The sequence below is a fragment of the Dasypus novemcinctus genome, chromosome 2 (genome assembly GCF_030445035.2).
Source record: "Dasypus novemcinctus isolate mDasNov1 chromosome 2, mDasNov1.1.hap2, whole genome shotgun sequence".
Taxonomy (NCBI): domain Eukaryota; kingdom Metazoa; phylum Chordata; class Mammalia; order Cingulata; family Dasypodidae; genus Dasypus; species Dasypus novemcinctus.
The window spans coordinates 18,551,260-18,572,814 of record NC_080674.1 but is presented as its reverse complement, the minus strand read 5'-3'; positions in this window follow the sequence as shown (position 1 = coordinate 18,572,814).

Sequence of the window (21,555 nt, the reverse complement as noted above, 5' to 3'; positions counted from 1 at the left end):
ACAATTAATTCTAAAAAGTGATCCCATTTTCAAAAGTCTTATGAAGAACTAAAGTCTGAGGATTTGACTAGGCTCAGATAAAGTATGTTAACATATCTAAAGAAAGAATACGTTGCTCCACTGTGAGTTTAGTAAGTTACAGAAGCTTGAAAAGATGAATCAGAAGGTTCCTGTGAGCTCTGCTCACCAAAGCATACAGAATAATTAGGAGGCGAGCCTTCACCAGTGGACACAGAAGATGTAGTTCTATGTCAAGATCTTTCTTATTGTTGTGGTAAAAAAAAAACACACAAAAAACAGAAGGCTAAGACTCTTGCCAAGAAACAATGCAGTTTATCAAAACAGTTCTCTATGTTCCAATGCCAGGCTGAAAGTTTTCTGATTATAATTTCCCTTCTCTTTCAGCCTATAGGGAAAGAAAATCCTGGTGCTAACAATGTGAGTATTCTGTACCTATCACAAAGTCTTCACTGTAATTAGATAAATTTGCACTTCCTGTCCGTGTATCAGCCTCAAGCTTAATTGATATGAACTTAAACTACAGAGATAGATGATTCTCAATTGCCTGACTATGATTTTGTTTTTAACTCTGTAAGTCTGAACATCTTGATAACTCTCGAAGGCAATGTCAACCCTGACAATTATCTTGGCAAAATGAGCCTGCAGACAAAAATCTAGAAGTACATGTTATTTGAATGAGTGAATCATTTCTTATTGAGATTTCTAAACTCCCACCCAACTGATTGGTTGGATCCATGTTGCTACTGGCCCACCTGAATTCATACAGGAAAGACCATTTGCATTTTCTGCTGTGTAAACACCTACTCATTACCCTTGCTGCTATCACCACATTTGAGTTCTTAGATATTAAAATCTCCTGGAATCAAATACCATAAATTTATCATTTCATTGGTAAAACACATTTGTATTCCTACTAGAACTCTCCCTTCTAACGGGGTCAATTCTCTCTCATTTGATCTCACCTCCTTCCCCATCCAACAAAATTCTACATAGCATGCCCACAGAGAAATAAACATCGTTAAAATGAATTCTCCAGGATATGCTGCCGACCTGCCTTAGCCCAATCTAAGCATCAAAATATTCACTTTACTAATCGGAGTTTGCACTGCACCAATTATCTGTACAAGCAGTACCTAGAAAGCATTACTACTTGGACCCATACACTATCAGAAAAGCATTACAGAGTTTAAAATTCATAATGACTTTGGTAACAGAATATACTCTGAGTACATATATAAGACTCAAATTCCCCCCCAAATAATGGTGCCAGCTCTCACTCTGCTTGAGTAACATACATGTTCTGTTACGGTCTGGGCATTTTCAGTGGGTCCCAATTGTACTGGCCCCTGATTCTTCTGTTGGAAGCTTATTTACTCACTTCAGGAAGCTTACTAAAATGTCTTAGTCTTATTGATATACTTAATCGAAACACAGCTTTTTAGAAGAGAATATGCATCAACTGATTTTTATGAAAGAGTTTGCCTCCCTCAAGCATGCTCACCCAAAATTGCTTAAAGACTGATCTAGCTGCTGCTCAATAACTCAGATATTTTCTGCTCCTTCTTTTTATTCTCTTTGACATTCAGTTCTCTGGCCCAATCAACCTTCCCCCTTAAGATCAGCATCCTTCCTGCTATGTATACACAGTCCTGTATGTGGGTGTTAAAAAGAGGCAAAAAGACAAGCAGGCATGCAGATAGGGGAAGATCAGTCTCATCATATGAAATAACTTTATAAAGAAAGAGGAAATAAGCCAGGCCAAATGATGAGTAATAAATAAAACGTCTCTGTAGCAGGATGGTTCTTGAGATTTCTCAGAAAAATGAAAGTTTGATTTGTGCCTCAAAGAATGTATAGGATTTAGTTAGGCAAAGGACAAGGAATAAAAAATAGCTGGGGAGGAGGTGGCGGAAGGGGGTAGCTTCTGCCACACGTTTGGGACTTGGTGAAATAACCAGCAGTTCCATTTTTTACCAGTCTTCTCATGAAGTCACTGATTTTGCAACATATCACCTCTGACACAGACGCAGTTTCCTTGCATTGCTCAAAAAGACTCTACTCTCATCATATGCATTACCGAACAAGGTTAACAGGAAATTTTGTAAGGAAGACAGAACAGGGATTTCCCTGACACAATCGCCAGCACACAAATAGGGGCCGCCACTCAACCAGTCTTCTCTGAAAAACCTTGCAATCAAGAAGCCACAGGAGCTCTCTTCCTGACGATGTCCCTACCCCCAGGGTACTGCCTTGTCCTTCCATCCTCCCTCTCCTCTTTTTTTACGAAGAAGGACGTCCCTCCTTCCTCTTGCTCTCCTAGTATCTTCCTGAGGCCTACTTCTGCCTTTGGGAGACTCACCAAAACCTCTTCATACAGCCTGCCACCCTGCTGCCCACTGCTAAGAGGATGGATTTTCCTTCTTCATACCATTCCATTGGTTTTGCTGGGAGAGTGCTCACTCTAGGACTTGAAAAGTAAGAAGGAAAAGGTAGAGGATTCTTGGATGAAATTCTACTGAGGGCCATTTAGAAACGTATAAGCAGGGCAATGACTCCATCAAGAGTATTGTGTGGAAATTAATCCTAGGCCCCAAGTCAGTTTCATGGGTATGCTGCCTCTGCAGTCCATCAAGCAGGGCCCTGTGCTCAAGTGCCCTGTACATGGTTTCATGCTTTGTTGATGCCATCTTGAAAGTCTGAATAATTCTTTAACCAGGGACCCTGCATTTTCATTTGCACTGCAACTCACAAATTATACAGCTGGTCCTGCCTAGGGCAGATTGGTGCTCAGCCCAAGCAAAACATATTAGTTAAATATTTGTTAAATAAATGAACAGGTATTTTTTAAACAGTTGTGCAGATGGGTATGAAAGGGGAAGAAAGCAGAATTTGGGGATCTTTTGCAGATGTCCGGGGACAAGGCAGTGTTGAGGAGTGATCAAAATATAAGACTGAAGAGTCAGAAGTTGTGAGTTCTAGTCCAAGTTTCTTACTACAACAAAAGTCAGCTTTCGGAGGTTTGCTTTCCCCATAGGTAGCTAAGATGACCACCAACCTCACTGGAGACTTGACTAATAGTATCTTTGTATATTCCTCCCCTCCCCCCACCGCACCCCCCAAAAAATGAGAAAGTTGACTGTAGGAGATAATGCAAAGCCTGGTGGGATGTACAGAGGGAGAGCCACAAAAAGGCCAAAAATGCATATACACAATCATTTAAAAATATATGGAATTTGAAAAATAAGGAAGTGAGGTCCACAGAAGGAAGGGAGAAAATGAATTGGCCAACATGGGAAAAGATATATAAATAAGCCTTGGGGACAGGACCAAATCCTTCCAAAAGAAAAGCTGACCCAACCCAAGAAAAATACCTAGCAGCAAGGCACTCTCACTGAACCATTCCTTGACAGTTTTTCCATCAGTTAACAGTTTTCATCCACATTTTACCATGTACTTTTCCTCTTTCACTTATAAGTCCAAAGAATCTTTTCATCATGTTTTGAGTTTATTTATATCTAGCTGATCAAAATATATTTCTATAGAGAGATCTGATGCTAAGGAAGATTGTTAATCTCCTTATAGGACATTGATCCTTAAAACTCAAGAAGTGTCAAACCCAATACATAGCAGAAATGTACAGTCTAAACATATCATCACTCCTTTCCATTTCAAAATGGACTTAAAGTTGGCAAAGGGTTCACTTCTCCTTTGAATCATTACTAATGGCCAAGGTGCCTTGAAGAGGATAATAAATATTAAAACACATTTGGTAAAAATCAACAGTAGAGTAGATATTCAATTGGGTCTGTGGGACTGTGTATGTGCCCTGTCAGAGCACCTCAGTGTTGACTTTTGTGCTCTAGCCCTGCCTCTGTTACTCATTCCAGAACAAGTTTGCTGGCCTATGTTAAATGCAGTGCTGATGGCAGAAACTCAAGCATATACATATGGTTCCTAATCTGGCAGCTTAGTCAAATCCTAACTTCCTCATGTTTTGTTGTTCTCAAAATCTGCACTCACAACTCCCAATATATTGTAGCTGTTATTATTGATGTTGTTAGCATGTTTTATAGCTGTTTCACAAATTGCCACTACATTTTACTGGAAACATTTTAGTGTATCTCTAACCTACTTTATTAAAATAAAAGTTATTTGTTTCACATAATCTTACATTTAAACCTCAAAAGCGCAAGAACACCCAAGGTCTATTAAGCCTATAATTAGGAAATGTCCCCAAGTAGCCAATTATCATTTTTCCTTCTTGCCAGTGAAATGCCATTTTCAATTAAAAAAAAAAAATTCAATGTCCCTTCCAGATCTTCATTCCAGTATTAAATATCAAGCCATCTGTGTAACATATTATTGTTTGTGTATTACTAATGAGTAATACTGCTTTACTCATCTATTTATGCCCATCTGTTAATTATGCTATTATTTGGTTTTATTATTTGATTTTGAAACATTCTCTATTTTGTACCATCAAAATTTTCTAATTAATTCTACTTTCTTCTACATTTCCATCATAAAAATGAATGTTGCTGATATGAGGTTCAAGATTAAGATTAGAAAATGTAATTTTGCAGATTAATTTCCCAAAATTAGTTTCTTTTGACTACCTATGCAAAAGAAACCTTGATCCTCCTCCAATATTCCCCTTCCCTTTTGCTTGATAGTCTTCCATATCACTTCTAGGTGAAAGTCGTGCATTATTTTTCTTTTCTTGACATCACCTTGTATGACAACCTTCTCGCAAAAGTGAAACCTAGTTTGGCAAAAAACTGTCTCCTTTTTCACAACTGAGTAAATATTTGGAGGTCGAGAATAGATGAGTACCTCAACAAATGCGGTGACTCCAAAGGGGCCAGGAAGCTTTCCACTTTCCATGTCTGTCACTGCCTAATCACTAATATTAGTAATCACATTCTTTAATATAGGGGAAAACCTTTATTTATACTTATTCAACATTTATTCAGCATGTAGATGCTAATTTACATTCAGTTATCCTAGAAAGAGACACCATCATGTCTTGAATTCACACTAGAGAAATTATTAGATCCTTTCATAATAGGGATGGTGCTAGATTCCACTACTGTAGCATAAACTGAAAAGCTACCACCACAAAGGACTAAAGTGTACTTGTAGGTGTACAATAAGAAAAATCTTAAGCTCCACCAAAACTGAACAGTTTTGCCTAGAGTCAGCCCTCAAAATGAATATGAAATTCAGTTTATGCCCAAATAAACAGTCATGTTGTGGGGGTAGTCACTAATGTAATACATAACTCTTAGATGGAGACAGTACATCACTTTCCTAATAACACTGCTAATGAGATCAAAACCATACCATGCCCCCTCTTCAACACCTCTTGTGTTTGCAGGTCTATGGTGGCATGGTTAGGTCCATCAGCTTTGCTTCAAATTTTTTGGTAAGAAAATGGCATTGAAGTTAGTAGGCAGAGTCCAACTCCCTCACAAAAAGGATTGGAGAAAGGGCAAAAACCTATCCAAGGGAGATGCTTTGGAGATACATAGAACAGGAAAGTGCTACACATCATCCAGGAGGGAACCAGACAGTTAAAGAAGCCAAAGGAAAACCATGAGTCACTTGCCCCTGTGGCTGGAAATGGCTCATAAACCCCACCCTCAAGGCAAACAGCCTGGGTAAAGCCCCTGGAGTGGGACGGAGTATTCCTGGGAGGAAGAGGGGTCAGACTGAGGGTGAAGAGTGATTTCTTTTCAGTGAGTTTGCCCAACTGACCCCCCTTTGAATCTCGATGGTCCTGAACTGACCAGCACTGAGAAGGCCACAAGGAGAGGGGAATGGAGATCAGATCAGGCAGACTACTGCACCCAGTCCACCCTGGAGAGAGGAACTACAGCAGAGAAGGGACAGAGACAGGAGCCTAAACAGCCCCTTGACGAACAGGAGCTTAACCCACCTGAGGGAAAGGGGACACACAGTGCCAGATAAGCTCTCTGAAGCTTGCTTAAGCTGTGAACCCTGTGTAGCTCAGTGGAGAAATACCTGCCTCATGTATACAAGGTCCCTGGCTTGATTCCTGAATCTCCTTAGAGGAGTGGCTTACTGGGTTATCAGGTACCCAGCTAATACCTTAGATAGGGAACATACAGAGAGATTTTTCCTTATTCTAGGTCTTCTTGGATTTGTTATTTTCTATTCTTCTATTTTTTATTGGTTACTTTTTTTTCTTTCATTTCTTTATATTATTTGTTAGAACCCAGTACATCACCTACAGAGGGCACATAGAATGGTGATGGTGACTGATGACCTCCCACAGCTTGAAGAGCTACTTTGGGGCTTAAAAAGGAAGGCTGTTCTTCCTAGGTTGTTTATTTTGTTGTTCTTGTTTTTATTGCTTAGTTTCTTGTAAGTTTTACTTCCCCTTTCTTTGGTTCCTTTCTTTTTTCTTTTACTTCTTTTTTCTACTTACTTTATTTCTTTTCTTTCCTTCGTTTTTCTATTTTATTTTCTGTTGTTCTTTTTTCATTCCACCTCTTTTTGTTTAGCATTCTTTTTTCTTTTCTCTTTTTATTTTCCTCTCTTCTCATCAGTCATTCTAGCCTTTTAATGCATTCTACTTTTTTGCTCTCTATTTTGTTCCTTATTTCTATTTCTATTCACCTTTTATATTCTTATTCTTTTGTACTTTTTTGATTTTTTATTCATATTATTTATTTTCCTAGCTTTTATGGTTCCTCTTCTATGTTTATTATTATTGTTGTTGTTGTTATTATACTCTTTCCCTTCCTATCTCTTTCTTTTTCTCTGGTCCTAATTTTTTTTCCCAAGGGAACACAGACAACTGCAAGGATATTGAATGAGAGAAACCAAATGTCAAAAGGGAACCTTATCACATACACACACACACACACACACACACACAAACACTGACAAAATAAAAAACGTTAGAGTAGAAAGAGAAGCTAACTGGCCAAATAAGCACATCAAGATTAACAGAAGTCTAGACACCAACAAAAAATTACAAGCCATACTGAGAAACAGGAAGACATGGCCCAGTGTAATAAACAAACTAAAAAACAGAAGAGTTGCAGAAGGTGAAACAACTAATCAACGTTGTCCAAAGCAAATATCATGAATCAACTTAATGAAGTGAAGGAAGAGATAAAAGATATTAAGAAGACACTGGAGGAACAAACTGAAGAAATTGTTAGCATAATTAAAAAGATAATGGATATGACGGTGATGAGTGGCACAATGAAAGAAATAAAAAATACACTGGAAATGTATACTGGTACATTTGAACAAGCAGAGGAAAGAATTAGTGATGTTGAAGACAGAACATCTAAAATGAAACAGAGAGTAGAGCAGATAGATAAAAAGATAGAAGAAAATTCAGCAGGGTCTTAGAGATTTGAATGACAACAAGAAATAAACAAATATACACATTATAGTCATTCCAGAGGGAGAAAAGAAGGAAAAGGAAGCAGAAGGAATGTTGGAGGAAATTATGGCTGAAAATTTCCCAACTCATTTGAGGAACATGAACATACATGTCCAGAAAGTACAGCATACCTGGAACAGTATAAATCCTAATAAACCTACCCCAAGATACATACTTGTCAAATTATCCAATGCTCAAGAAGAAGAGAGAATACTGAAAGCAGCAAGAGAAAAGATATCCATCACATGAAAGGGAAGCTCAATAAGATTAAGTGATTTCTCATCTGAAACCATGGAGGCAAGAAGGCAGGGGTATGACATAGTTAAAAGAAGAAACTTCCAGCCAAGAAATTTGTATCCAGCAAAACTGGCATTCAAAAATAGGGAGAGTTCAAAATATTCGCAGATAAACAGAAAGTAAGAGAGTTTGTCAACAAGAAACCTGCCCTTCAAGAAATACTAAAGGGAATTCTACAGGTTGAAAGGAAAAAACAGGAGAGAGAGGATTGGAAGAGAGTGTAGGAAAGAAGATTATTTGTAATAACTAAAAAGCTAAAAAGAGAAATGAAAACAACATATAACATACAGAAACCTAAAGAAAATATGGTTGATGTAAGTAATTCCTTGAGAGTAATAACATTAAATGCTAATGGACTGAACTCACCAATCAAGGGACACAAATTAACAGAATAAATAAAGAAATATGACCCATCCAAATGCTGTCTACAAGAAATGCACCTTAGACCCAGGGATGAAATAATGCTGAAAGTGAACAGTAGGAAAACAATTTTACATGCAAACAATAGCCAAAAAAGGGAGGGAGTAGCTATACTAATATTGGACAAAATGACTTTAAATGCAAAACTATTGTAAGAGACAAAGGACACTATATTTTAATAAAAGGGGTAATTTATCAAGAAGTAGAATGATCATAAACATTTATGCACCTACGAAGGATGCCTCAAAATATATGAAGCACACATTGGAAAAACTGAGCAGGGAAATAGATACTTCTACAATTGTAGTGGGGGACCTTAATATACCATTTTCACTATTAACAGAACATCTCCACAGAGGATCAATAAAGAAATAGAGACCTTGGATAATACATTAGAGGATCCAGTCCTAATAGATATATACAGAACATTACATCCAAAGACAGCAGGATATACATTCTTCTGAAGGACACATGGATAACTCTCCAGGATAGGCCACATGCTAAGTCAGAGGACAACTCTCAATGAAATTTAAAAAATTGAAATTATACAAAGTAATTTCTCTGACCACAATGGAATGAAGCTAGAAATCAGTAAGGGATAGAGAACCAGATTAGACACAAAGATATGGTTGTTGAACAACACACTCTTTGAAAGTCAGTGGGTCAAGAAGAAAACTGCAAAAGAAATCAGTAACTACTTTAAAACTAATGAAAATGACAACACAATGTATCAAAACGTAAGGGAAGCAGTGTATTATCATGGCAGTCTAGGGAAACAGAATCAATAGGAGATATCTGTCAATAGTATGAGATTTTATAAAAAGTCTCTCATGTGACCATGGGGATGCACAAGTCCTGGTTCTGCAGGCAGGCAGCAAACCATTGGATGAAAGTCCAATGAAGATCCTTGATGAGTTTCCAGGAGACATTGGCTGTCCGAAGATTAGCTGGGAAATTCTCTCTGAATGCTGAAATCACTTCCCCTTTTACGGCATTCAGCTGATTAGATAAAGCCTAACTTATTGCTAACAAAAAACTCCCTGATTGATGTAGATGCAATCAGCCATCATGCAATAAACTCACTGGTGACTAACGTCCATAAATGTCCTTGTATTACAATTAGCCCAGGGTTTGTTTGACCAAACAAACTGGGCACAATTACCTGGCCAAGCTGACACATTAGCCTAACCATCACATACAGCAAAAGCAGTGCTGAGAGGGAAATTTATAGCCATAAACAAATATATTAAAAAAGAAGAAAGAGCTGAAATCAAAGACCTAACTACACACCAGAGGAATTAGAAAAAGAACAATAAACCAACCCCAAAGTAAGTAGAAAGAAGGAAATGACAAAGATTATAGCAGAGCTAAATGAAATTGAAAATAAGAAAACACTAGGAAAAATTTTAAAAATGAAAAGCTGGATCTTTAAGAAGATTAATAAAACTGACAAACCCTTAGTTAAACTAACAAAGTAAAAAAGAGAGAAGATACAAATACATAAAATAATAAATAAGATTGAGGCTATCACCCTGACCCCACAGAAATAGAGTATCATAAGAGAATACTTTGAAAAATTGTATGACAACAAGATGGATAACTTAAATGAAATGGACAAAACTGATTGCGGTCACCCCTCAGGCTGAAGTGTTTGCTGGCTTGGCGGGGGAGCAGCCGCGGCAGGCCAAGCCGCTGCCCCCATAATAGGGTGGCTGGTCGGACTCACCGCCACCCCTGAAGGGAGCTCGGCATGGGCGCAGAGTGCCCTCAGGTCTCCCCTTCTCGGCAGCCATGCTTCCACGGCCGTCCCTCCTGCCGGATGGCGCCACACGATGCCTGTAGGGCGGCACCCTTCTTCTTCTTTCTCCCTGCGCAGGCGCAGGGTGGAAAATTCCAGTCTGCCCTTTTCCCCTCCCCTGACAGCAGCAACAGCCAGGCGTGGGCAGAAAAATCCAGTCTGCCCTTTTCCCTCCCCCTGACAGCAGCAACAACCAGGCGTGGGCGGGAAACTCAAGTCTGCCCTCTACCCCAGCAACAGCAGCCACCAATCACTAAACCCTGCCACTTCCCCCAGCAACAGCAACAGCCAATCCCTAATCACCACCCCTCCCCCGTCCAGTACCACCCACTGACCTTTCTCCGGCAACCAATCAGAACAGGGCGTGGCTTCGACCAATCAGCCTTCCCTAGCCCCTATAAAACTGTTGCCTCTCCCTCAATAAAGTGGACTTGCGTGTTTACCTTGTCTCCACAGTAGTTCTTCTGCTGTGTGCCCTCCAGTCCTGAGAGCCCCCGACAAGGGCCTGGCCTCCCTTGTCCCCAGTTCGTCGCCTGCTTCTCTGGGCGACCCCTTCGTCGCCGGCTTCCCCGGGCGACCCCGTCAGCCGAACTGCGCAACCCCTGTGAGACCGACCCCTCGTCTGCTGCCGGACCGACCCCTCGTCCCAAGCGGGACCGACCCCTCGTCCAAAGCTGGACCGACCCCTCGTCCGCAGCCAGACCCCACCTCTACCGACCAAGCAAGCCGTCACAACTGATGAAAGAAGAAATTGATGAATTCAACAGACCAATTATAAGTAATGAGATTGAATTAGTCATCAAAAACCTCCCAACAAAGAAGAGGCAAAGACGATGGCTTTAACAGTGAGAAAGTTTCTAGAGTTTATAAATGAGTTCATTTAAGGAGCAGAATATAAGATGAATGTGCAAAAAAAAGTAGCATTTCTGTACACCAATAATGACCAATCTGAAGAAGAAATCAAGAAAAAATACCATTTACAATAGCAATTGAAAGAATCAAATGTTTAGGAATAAACTTAACCAAAGATGAAAAGGACTTGTACACAGAACTCTAAACAACATTGTTAAAGAGAATCAAAGAAGACCTAAATAATTGCAGAATAGTCTGTGCTTATGGATAGGAAAATTAAATATCATTAAGATGTCTAGCCTACCCAAACTGATTTACAGATTTAATGCAAACAAAATAAAACTCCCACAGCATTTTTTGTTGAATTGGAAATTTATTTGGAAGGGTAAGAGGCCCCAAATAGCCAAAGACATATTAAAAAAGAAAAAGAAAATTGGAGGGATCATAATACCTGACTTTAAAACCTGCTACAAAATTACAGCGGTCAAAACCGCATGGTATTGGCACAAGGATCGACATACTGACCAATGAAACAGAACTGATATAGGTCCCCACCTTTTTGGTCAACTGACGTTCAACAATACCATTAAGCCCACTCAACTGCGAGAGAATAACCTCTTCAACAAATGGTACTTGGAGAACTGGATATTCATATCCAAAAGAATGAGAGAGGATTACCATATCATGGCCTACACAAAAAATAACTCATGATGGAACAGAAACCTAAATATAAGAGCCAAGACAATAAATCTCCTGGAAGATAAGGTAGGAAGCATCTATAAGATCTTGTAGTAGGAAACAGTTCATAAACTTTACACCCAAAGCACAAGCAACAAATGAAAAACTAGGTTATGGAACCTCCTCAAAATTAAAATCTTTTTCACTTCAAAGGAGTTTGTCAAGAAAGTGAAAAGGCAGCCTACTCAATGGGAGAAAATATTTTGTGACCATCTATCTGATAAGGTCTAATATCCAACATTTATAAAGAAATCCTCCATCTGAAAAATAAAAAGGCAGACAACCCATTTAAAAAATGGGCAAGTGATATGAATAGACACTTCTCTGAAGAAGAAATACAAATGGCTAAAAGCACAAGAAAAGATGCTCAACATCACTAGCTGTTAGTGAAATGCAAATCAAAACTACAATGGGATATCATCTTACGCCCATTAGACTGGAAGCTATTTAAAAAAAAAACACAGAGGACTACAAGTGTTAGAGAGGATGTGGAGGAAAGGGACACTTACCCACTGCTGGTGGTAATGTAGAATGGTGCAGCCATTGTGGAGGATAGTTTGGTGGTTGCTCAGGAAGGGAACTATAGAACTGCCATAAGATCCAGCAAACCCACTGCTGGGTATATATCCAGAAGAATTGAAAGCAGAGAAACAAACATATATGCATATCAATGTTCACACTGGCATTATTCACCATTGCCAGAAGTTGGAAGGAACCCAACTGTCCATCAATAGTTGAATGGATAAATTGTGATATATACATACAATGGAATATTACTCGGCTGTAAGAAGAAATACAGTATTAACACATGGGATAACATGGATGAATCTTGAAGAGCCTATGTTGAGTGAAGTAAGTCAGGCACCAAAGGACAAATACTACATGACCTCCCTGATATGACTCAAGCAACTTGAGCAGACTCACAGAGTTAGCATCTGGAAGATAGGTTTACAGGAGACAGAAAGGAAGTAGGGGGTTGTGAGCCAATGCACATATGGGGAAAATCTATGATAAAGTGGAAGGGTGTAGTTGTGCAGTGGATGGGCATGACAATGGTGCAGTGATGCTATTGGGTTCGGCAGTGCTGGTTTGTGAAGTGAGTGGAGTGGGGAAGCAAGGTTGAAATATCCATGGAACTGGGGGGAGGGTCAGAGGAAGAAGCAGGTGAACTCTGGGAATTTGCAGGTCTGTGGTTAAAACTACAATGTTGTGGATGCTCTTTTGGCAAATATGGCAGGGAAGGATTACTGGTGCAGGGTTTGGGATTGCAGAGTGCATAAAGGACAGGGTGCACCTGGAGCAGACGTCTATGCAATTTGTAAGTGTTCATCTTGTCATAGTGTGTTATATCAGTGGGTGGTGACCCAAACAATAAACAAGAAAATATTGATTTCCTATCCTAGAGAGTCATGCTATGTTCTCAAATAGTGGTCCAAGAGTCTCCTGAGAACAGAAAGAGTGCCTAATAAAAGAAAACAGACCAATATGTCAAGCCCTCAATATTGTTGCAAATAACTATGACTCTTATTCATCAAAAAGTGGAACATAGCGGTTAGCATAAGTCCCAAGGATGGGGGGAGAGAAGAATGGAATAAATGGAACATAGGACATATTTAGGGTATTAGAATTATCCTGTAATGATGGATAAGGCCATTTTAAATTCATAAAAATTTACAAAAATGTACAGACCAAAATGTAAATAATAATATAAACTATTGACCATGATCAGTAGCAACGTTTCAATATTTGTGCATCAATTGTAACATATGTACCCTCCATATGTAAAATATCATTATATTAATAGGCAAGGGAGAGGAAAAAGGAAGGGCATTGGGTATATGGGAATGCCCTATATTGTCTACATGATTTTCTGTAACTTAAATCTTCTTTGAAGATATAATGAAAAAAAAAAAAGAGAGAGAGAGACTGGGGGAATTAAGGAAGAAAATCTCCTGTACATACAATACATCAGATAGATCTTACAGAAATGAAAGATATATTGTCTAGAAAAGTTTTTCATTATCTAAATTTTTTTTATTTTTTATTTTTTATTTTTAAATGTTTTTGTATTATATGTGTTATTTTAAAAAATCATTATTTTCATTTTCTTATTATTTCTATTTGGTTATTTCCTTGGCTTCATTTTTGGAGAGGTTGTGGATCACAGAAGGGTCACAACTGTGGCAGGGGAGAAACATTGGTGTGGGGTATCAGTAATGGGGGGTGCATGGGAGGGGGTTCATCTGGAGCATGCCTCTCAGGTATATGAATGTGTTCAACTGTTCAGGGGGAATTGTCATGGTGGGTGGAGAGCCACACAATAACTGAAAGGATAATGAATTCCCATTCTGGAGAGTTCTGCTACATTCCCTAATGGGACAGCAAGAGTACCCCAAATATAGGGGCAGTGCTTAGTGAAGGAGAACAAACCATTGTGCCAAGCCCTTCATATTGATGATTGTACTTATGAACCTTTTCTTTAGAAATTGAAACTTAGCCTAGTATTATATGTTGCCTAAGAATTACCTCCTGAGGGCCTCTTTGTTGTTTAAATGAGGCCTCTATCTAAGCCAAACTCAGCATATAAATGCACTACCTTCCCCCCCCAGTGTGGGACATGACTTCCAAGGATGGGCCTCCCTGGCACAAAGGGATTATTACCAGGCACCAAGTACAAATGCAACTGGAAGAAGACCTTAACCATAAGAGCGAAATGGTAAATAAAAATGAATTCTTATGGCTAAGAGATTTCAAAGTGACTTGCGAGGTCATTCCAGAGGTTATGCTCGTGCACATCTCAGCAGAATCTCATTGACTGCCATAGTAAATATTGCCTCAAATAGCGGAGATCCTGACGGCTCTGGAGACATCTAGACACTATAGGCAGGGGAGAGAGCTCAGGAGTTTGGCACCCCACCAGGAGGCCCTACCTTGAAATTTTTGCTTCCTTGTGTGACAGAATTGGCCTCATTTGTGGTCTCCCTACACATGACTCCTCTGTCTCTTCTATCTGAACCTATAGTTAGTACTATACTTGATAGGTTTATGTCCAAGAGACTTAAATCTTTGGTCCATCCATGTGTCACTTGGGTCCTGAATCACAGCAGAGTTGCAGCACGTACTCTCCAGTTCATTGGACACCCAGGACAACCAACAAGGTGATGGACAATGCTCATCTCAAGGAACAGAGAGAGTCAGCAACTGCAATCAAGAGAGTTCCATTGACATGTCCAATGGGATCTAAGCTTCCTCTCAATTAGAGGCAGAGTGGGCATCACCATCCCAAAATCTTCAAGATTGGGGAATGAATAATGGGATAAATTAGATTTACTGGTATTCTACTTTAGACTTATTGTTATTCTAGCAGTGGAAGAATGTTTATCACTGATGTGGAGACAGTGGCCACCAGAGGTTCTGAGAGTAGGTAAAAGGAAAAACAGGTGTAAAATGGTGGTATTTTCAGAACACTGGAATTGTCCTGCATGATATTGCAATGAAAGATATAGGCCATTATATATTTCATCATAACTTACAAAATTGTGTGGGACAGAGTGTAAACTATAATGTAAACTATAACCCATGGTTAATGGCAATGCTCCAATATGTGTTCATCAATTGTAACAAATGTACCACAGTAATGAAGGATATTGTTGATGTGGGAAAGTGCGGGAGGGGTAGGGAATGGGGCATATAAGAATCACCTATATTTTTTATGTAACATTTATTTAATCCAAAGATTCTTTAAAATACATAGAGAGAGAGAGACAAAGAGAGACAGCTAGATAGATGAATAATTTGGGGGAGCTAAGAACCTATTAGGTCCAGGTAATATTAGAGCCCTAGGCTTGTATAGACAAAGGAAGTGCCACTTCTTGGTTAAAATTTTCTGAAAAGGTTCATTAATATGTGATTGAGTCACGCCTTTGAAGAACAGCCACAAAATTAGAAGAAACATGTTTTTGCAAAGGTGTGTTTTGTTACATTATGTCATTTTATACTCTGTGATGCTAGGTTGGAGTTTTGTTTTGTTCTATTTTGCTTAACTTTTTATTGTGGTAACGTACATATAGAACTCAAGATTTCTCATTTTTACCAATATTCATGTGTCAGTGATATTAATTACAGTCATGATGTGCTACCATGGCCACCATCCATTACCAAACATTTTCATGACCGCAAACAGAAATTCTGTACCCATTATGCAGGAACTCTCCATTCCCACTTATCTCCCAATTCCTTGGGCATCTAGTAGCCTCTAACCAACTTCTATCCCTATGAATTATCTTACTTCTAGGTACTTCATATCAGCAAAATCATATAATATTTGTCTTTTCTGTGTCTGACATTTCATTCACCATGATGTCTTTAAGGTTCATCCATGTTGCAAAACTCCATTCCTTTTTACAGTAAAGCAATAGTCCATTGTACAGATATACCACATTTTGTTTATACATTGTGTACGGCTGCTATCGTGCTGCCACAGCAATATTGAATAGTGATTACTAAGACTATATGGCTCAGAAAGTCTAAAGAATCTGCTATCTGGACCTTAACCAGAAAAGTTTTCTGACCCTTGATTTAAAGAATCAAAATCTAGGATCTCCATTCCCACCTTTTATTAAAAGTCTGCTACAGGCAGATTAGAGACAACTGAAGGCTTTCTATATATTATTGTAACACTTTTTCAAAAGAAATAAATTCTGAATGGTTTTACCATAATTAGGCATGAAAAGAAAAGCAGATTTATCTTATGTATCTAGAGCTATTCTAATTACCCACATGGATCATTTGTTCTGATGCTTGCCTTTACCTTAATTAATTTTAGTGGATAATTACGGTTGCTAATTCATTACACAATTGAACCGCCCTCTGCTGTACTTGATCTGAAAAGATACAGCCACAATTGTATCTGAGCCAGACCTACTGATTTAGGTCTTATCAAAATGAGCTTAAGGACATGTTAAAATGGAATTAGAAACTGGTACTTCTCTCCTTTTCCAAAAAATATCTACATACCAGTTTTCTCCATGGAAGTCCTAGATTGGGGCACTTTCAGAAATGCTACTTTTACAAAATTATTCCAGAATTATGGCTCTTCATATTAAACATTATCTAATGGGGCAACTAATTATTTATTACACAGCAATTTCATCACTATATATATATATATATATATATATATATATATATATATCACAATGGATGTAAAGTGACAACCAAACAAATGAGATATGATAGGACAGGTAGTAGAATAGGTTTATGGTTTGAACATTTTCTCTTTCTTATGGTTTTCTGTCACCTTTGATTTTTCCTTTCTCAGTATGTCTTCTTCCATTTCTCTCTGGGACAACTGCTATTTTAAGTCTTAGCTCCCATCACTGGTATAGTTATGTCTTTTCTCTTTTATTCCAAGCACTTTGTCTATGTCTTTATTAGAGCACTTGTCGCATGATATTATAGCTACTTTTTGTTTGGGTTGGTTTTTAACAGACTTGTATCTTTGGCTGGATTATAAGCTTCCTGGAGGAAGTACTATTTTCAGTGCTCCTATTTTTTTCTTTTTTTTTTTTTTTGGTAGCAAAGATAACAACAAAAAATTTCCCAATCTAATCACTTTTAAGTATGCAATTTAGAGCTGTTAATTACATTCACAATATTGTGCTACCATCACCACCAGAGGTTACCAGATGCCTTCAGAGGCTGCATCCACCCAGAGTTGATGGTAAACAGCATTCTTCCTTAAGTTTGTTTATGCTGTTGATTAACTCTAGGGAGAGACTGTGGTAAACCTGCTGGATTTGGTATAAATTGCCAACCCCAGTTTTCACAGTAGTGGTTATACCTAGGACAGGTAGGAGAGGTGTGAGGAAAGGCACTGCCCTAGACATAAATTCTCCAAGACAGTACAGGCAACAACAAGGCAAGTAGATGGTAAACAAAATAAAGATAGTCCTTGGTATAATCACATGGTTGTGCATTGATCACTTCGGTTATTAGAGCATTTTCATTAATTCAGTAATAGTAATAATAAACAAAAAACAAGAAATTCTTCATCTCTTGATTGTACACTTTGGATGAATTGCACACTTTATTAACATGTATTAATAAAATTGATTTCTTAAAAAAAAAAGATAGTGCTTAAGAAAGCCATTCTTTTGTCTTATAGACACATTCATTAACTACTTAGAAAATGAATTAAATTTACCAAAACTTTTAACATATTCAATAGCTCTCTGCATATGATCTACAACAGAAAAGATAGTATCATCATAGCCATCAGGCATATAAGTATGGTAGTTAATACTATTTCATGCACAAGTGCCTCCTTGAGCCGCAATTAATAGATCTAAGCTAAGGTTTCCAATACCATTCATGTTGTGTCTCCAAGGGAGGAGGCACAAGGCCAATGTGTTCATTTAAGTTCTACTCACATTACTCTGGTAATTTTTGTTCCACTTGATATGTCTAGGAAGGTAAAGCTCCAGTGTTTCACCAGCTGTATTAGCCAGGGTTCTCTAGGGAAACAGAATCAACAAGAGATATCTGTCAATAGTAAGCAGTTCTATAAGAGTTTCTCTCACACAGCCATGGGGATGCACAAGTCCAGGCTTCACAGGCAGGCTGCAACCAGGGGCTCCGATGAAAGTCCAATGAAGGTTCTTGACAAATTCTGGGAGATGATGTCTCCCAGATGAGTTGGGAAATTCTCTCTCTATGCTAGAATCACTTCCCCTTTTAAGGCATTCAACTGGATAAAGCGTCACTCATTGTTACGGCAATCTTCCTGACATATAATTATGCTACCTATGATTTACCACTGCAGTAAAGCCAATGGTGACTCAAGTCCATAAATTCCCTTGTATAACAGTTAGCTCAGTGCTTGCTTACCAAACAACTGGGCACAATTACCTGGCCAAGTTGACACAATAGCCAATCATCACACCAGTCAATGCACAGTGCCCTTCAGCACTATGGAGCATGAATTTTGGTACATGCTGCAACATGAATAAACCTGTTCCATGCACCTTCAGTCATAAGAACCAGCCAGTGTCGGGTGCACAGTAAGTGTTCTAAAACAGCAGTTGCATCAAATTAACTTTTCCCTGTTTTACCATTTTAAATATTTCCATCAATAGTCATCTATTAGTAATTGTCTTTTCTGCTAGTGACATACTGACTGTGACTTTATTCAGGACAAATATTCAGGCAAAAGTAGAAAATGTCTCATTTCAGTGAAGTGAGTTATCTATCAAACATATTAAAATGTTGCCTGTACAATCCTAGAGATTTTCATTGTTAGAGAGGAAACCAGAATGGCAAGCACTCTCTCTTTCTGTCTCCCTTTCTTTTTTTCTCTCTCCTAATAGATAGTTTGGGTAGGAAAGTGAAAGAGATATCCACAATCCTTTGTCTGCCCACCACCCAATGCTCCTCATATTACCAAGTTTCCATTTGGGGAGCTGCCCTCTAAAGAAATATTTTAAGACACAACTACAATAAATCTATTGCATTTACCACAGGAGGTTGGTGAGAACACTGTACACTCTATTAACTATAGGAAGACCCCAAATAGCCTCTTTGGACAACTACAGTCTAGGCCTGCACAACTTGGATTATTACACATGGCTCTGTCTCTATCACTACCCTTGGCAAAGGAGAAAGGTGGGAGAAGCTTCATCAGTCTCTGGGGGCAAGGCAGGCAGATTGAGCCTCCACAGTTTATAGCACCAACTACATCCTTGGCTCCTACTATACAACCAGCACAGGATAAATGACAAGAAAGACCTAAACTAAAGAGAGAAACTGCATACAGAATAAATACATCTAGCAAGCCAGATGCCAAGAAATTAACAAAAAAAAAAATTACAATCCAAAGAAGAAATGGGAAGATATGGTCCAGTTAAAGGAATGAGGTAAGCCTCCAGATGACATAAATGATTTTGGACAACTAGTCATAGATGTTCAAACAAATCACCTTAATAAATTCAATGAGACAGCTAAAGAGATTAAGGATGTAAAGAAAACATTGGATGAGCACAAAAAAGAATATGAAATCATACATAGAAAAATAGCAGATCTTATGGGAATGAAAGGTGCAATCAGTGAAATTAAAAAAAACATTGGAATCACATAAGAGCAGGTTTGAAGAGGAGGCAGAAGAAAGGATTGGTGAGCTTGAAGAAATGGCCTCTGAAAGTGAACACGCAAAAGAACAGATGAAGAAAAGAATGGAAAAATTAACAAAGTGTCAGGGAACTAAATGACAGCAAAAGATGTGCAAACATACATTTCATGGGTGTCCCAGAAGGAAAAGAGAAGGGAAAAGGGTCAGAAGGAATATTTGAAGAAATAATGGTAGTTAATTTTCCAACCCTATTGAAGGACATAGATATCTATGTCCAAGAAGCACAAACATACTCTCATCCAAATAAATCCAAATAGACTATTTCTGAGACACATACTAATTAGAATATCAAATGCCAAAGAAAATGAGAGAATTCTGAGAGCAGCAAGGATAAAGCAATGCATAACATATAAGGGATACCCAATAAGATTATGTGCTGATTTCTCATCACAAACCATGGAGGCAAGAAGACGGTGGTATGATATATTTAAGATACTGCAAGAGAAAAACTTCCAGCCAAGAATCTTATATCTGGCCAGATTGTCTTTCAAAAATGAGGATCAGTTTAGAAAAAATGAGAGAGTTTAAACAAAGAGACCAGTCTTGCCAGAAATACTAAAGGGTGTGCTATAGTCTGAAAAGAAAGACAGGAGAGAAAGGTTTGGAAGAGAGCCTAGAAGTGAAGATTACATCAGAAAAATTAACTAAAATTCTCAAAATAGTGGTGAAAATAAAATATGACAAATAAAATACAAAAGTCCATATGGGTGAAATAAGAACTGTTTTTACAGTAATATCTTTGGATGTTAATGGATTAAACTCCCCAATCAAAAGGCAGAGACTGGCAGAATGGATAAGAAAATATGAGTCATCCCCACGTTGTCTACAAGAGACTCACCTTAGACCAAAGGATACCAAAAAATTGAAAATGAAAAGCTGGAAAAAGATATTCCACACATGCAGTAACCAAAAAAATAAAGTAATATAGCCTTAGTAGCTATACTTATATCAGATGAAAAATATTTTATTTCTTCTAATTTTTAATATATATTTTTAATGTTTTTTTACAAGATGCTTAGATTACATAAATGTTACATTAAAAATATAGGGGATTCCCATATGTCCTACTCCTTATCCCTCCCACTCTTTCCCATATTAACAACATCCTTCATTAATGTGATACACTTGTTACAAATGATGAACACATTTTGGAGCATTGCCACTAAGTGAGGATTATAGTTTACATTATAGTTTAAAGTATCTCCCACACAATTTTGTAAGTTATGACAAGATATATAATGGCCTGTTATCTGTCATTGCAACATTATTCAGACAATTCCAATATCCTGAAAATGCCCTCATATTATACCTGTGTTTTCCTCTCCCTCCCCTCAGAACCTCTGGTGTTTGCTGCCTCCACATCATGATAAAAGTTCTTCCATTGCTAGAATCACAATAAGCCTACGGTAGAATAACAATAAGTCTACTCTAGCCCATTGTTCATTCTCCAATCCTGAGTATTCTGTGATGGTGATGCCCATTCCACTTCTAATTGAGAAAGGCCTTAAATACCATAGGGCAGATGGATGGGTCTATCTTGCTTTCAGTTGTGGACTCTCTCTATTCCTTGGGATCATCATTTTCCATCATTATTTCCTTGTTAGTTGTTCTGGGTAAGTCCAGTGAACTGAAAAGTAGGTGTCGCAACTCTGTTGAGATTCAGGGCTCAACTGGCACAATAAATGCCCAAAGATTTATGTCTCTTAGACAAAAACATATCAACTCTAGTGCTAACCATAGGTTCATATAGAAGGGACAGAAGAGCCATGTGTAGAGAAACTACACCTGAGTCCAACTCTGTCACACTGGGAGCATAAATTC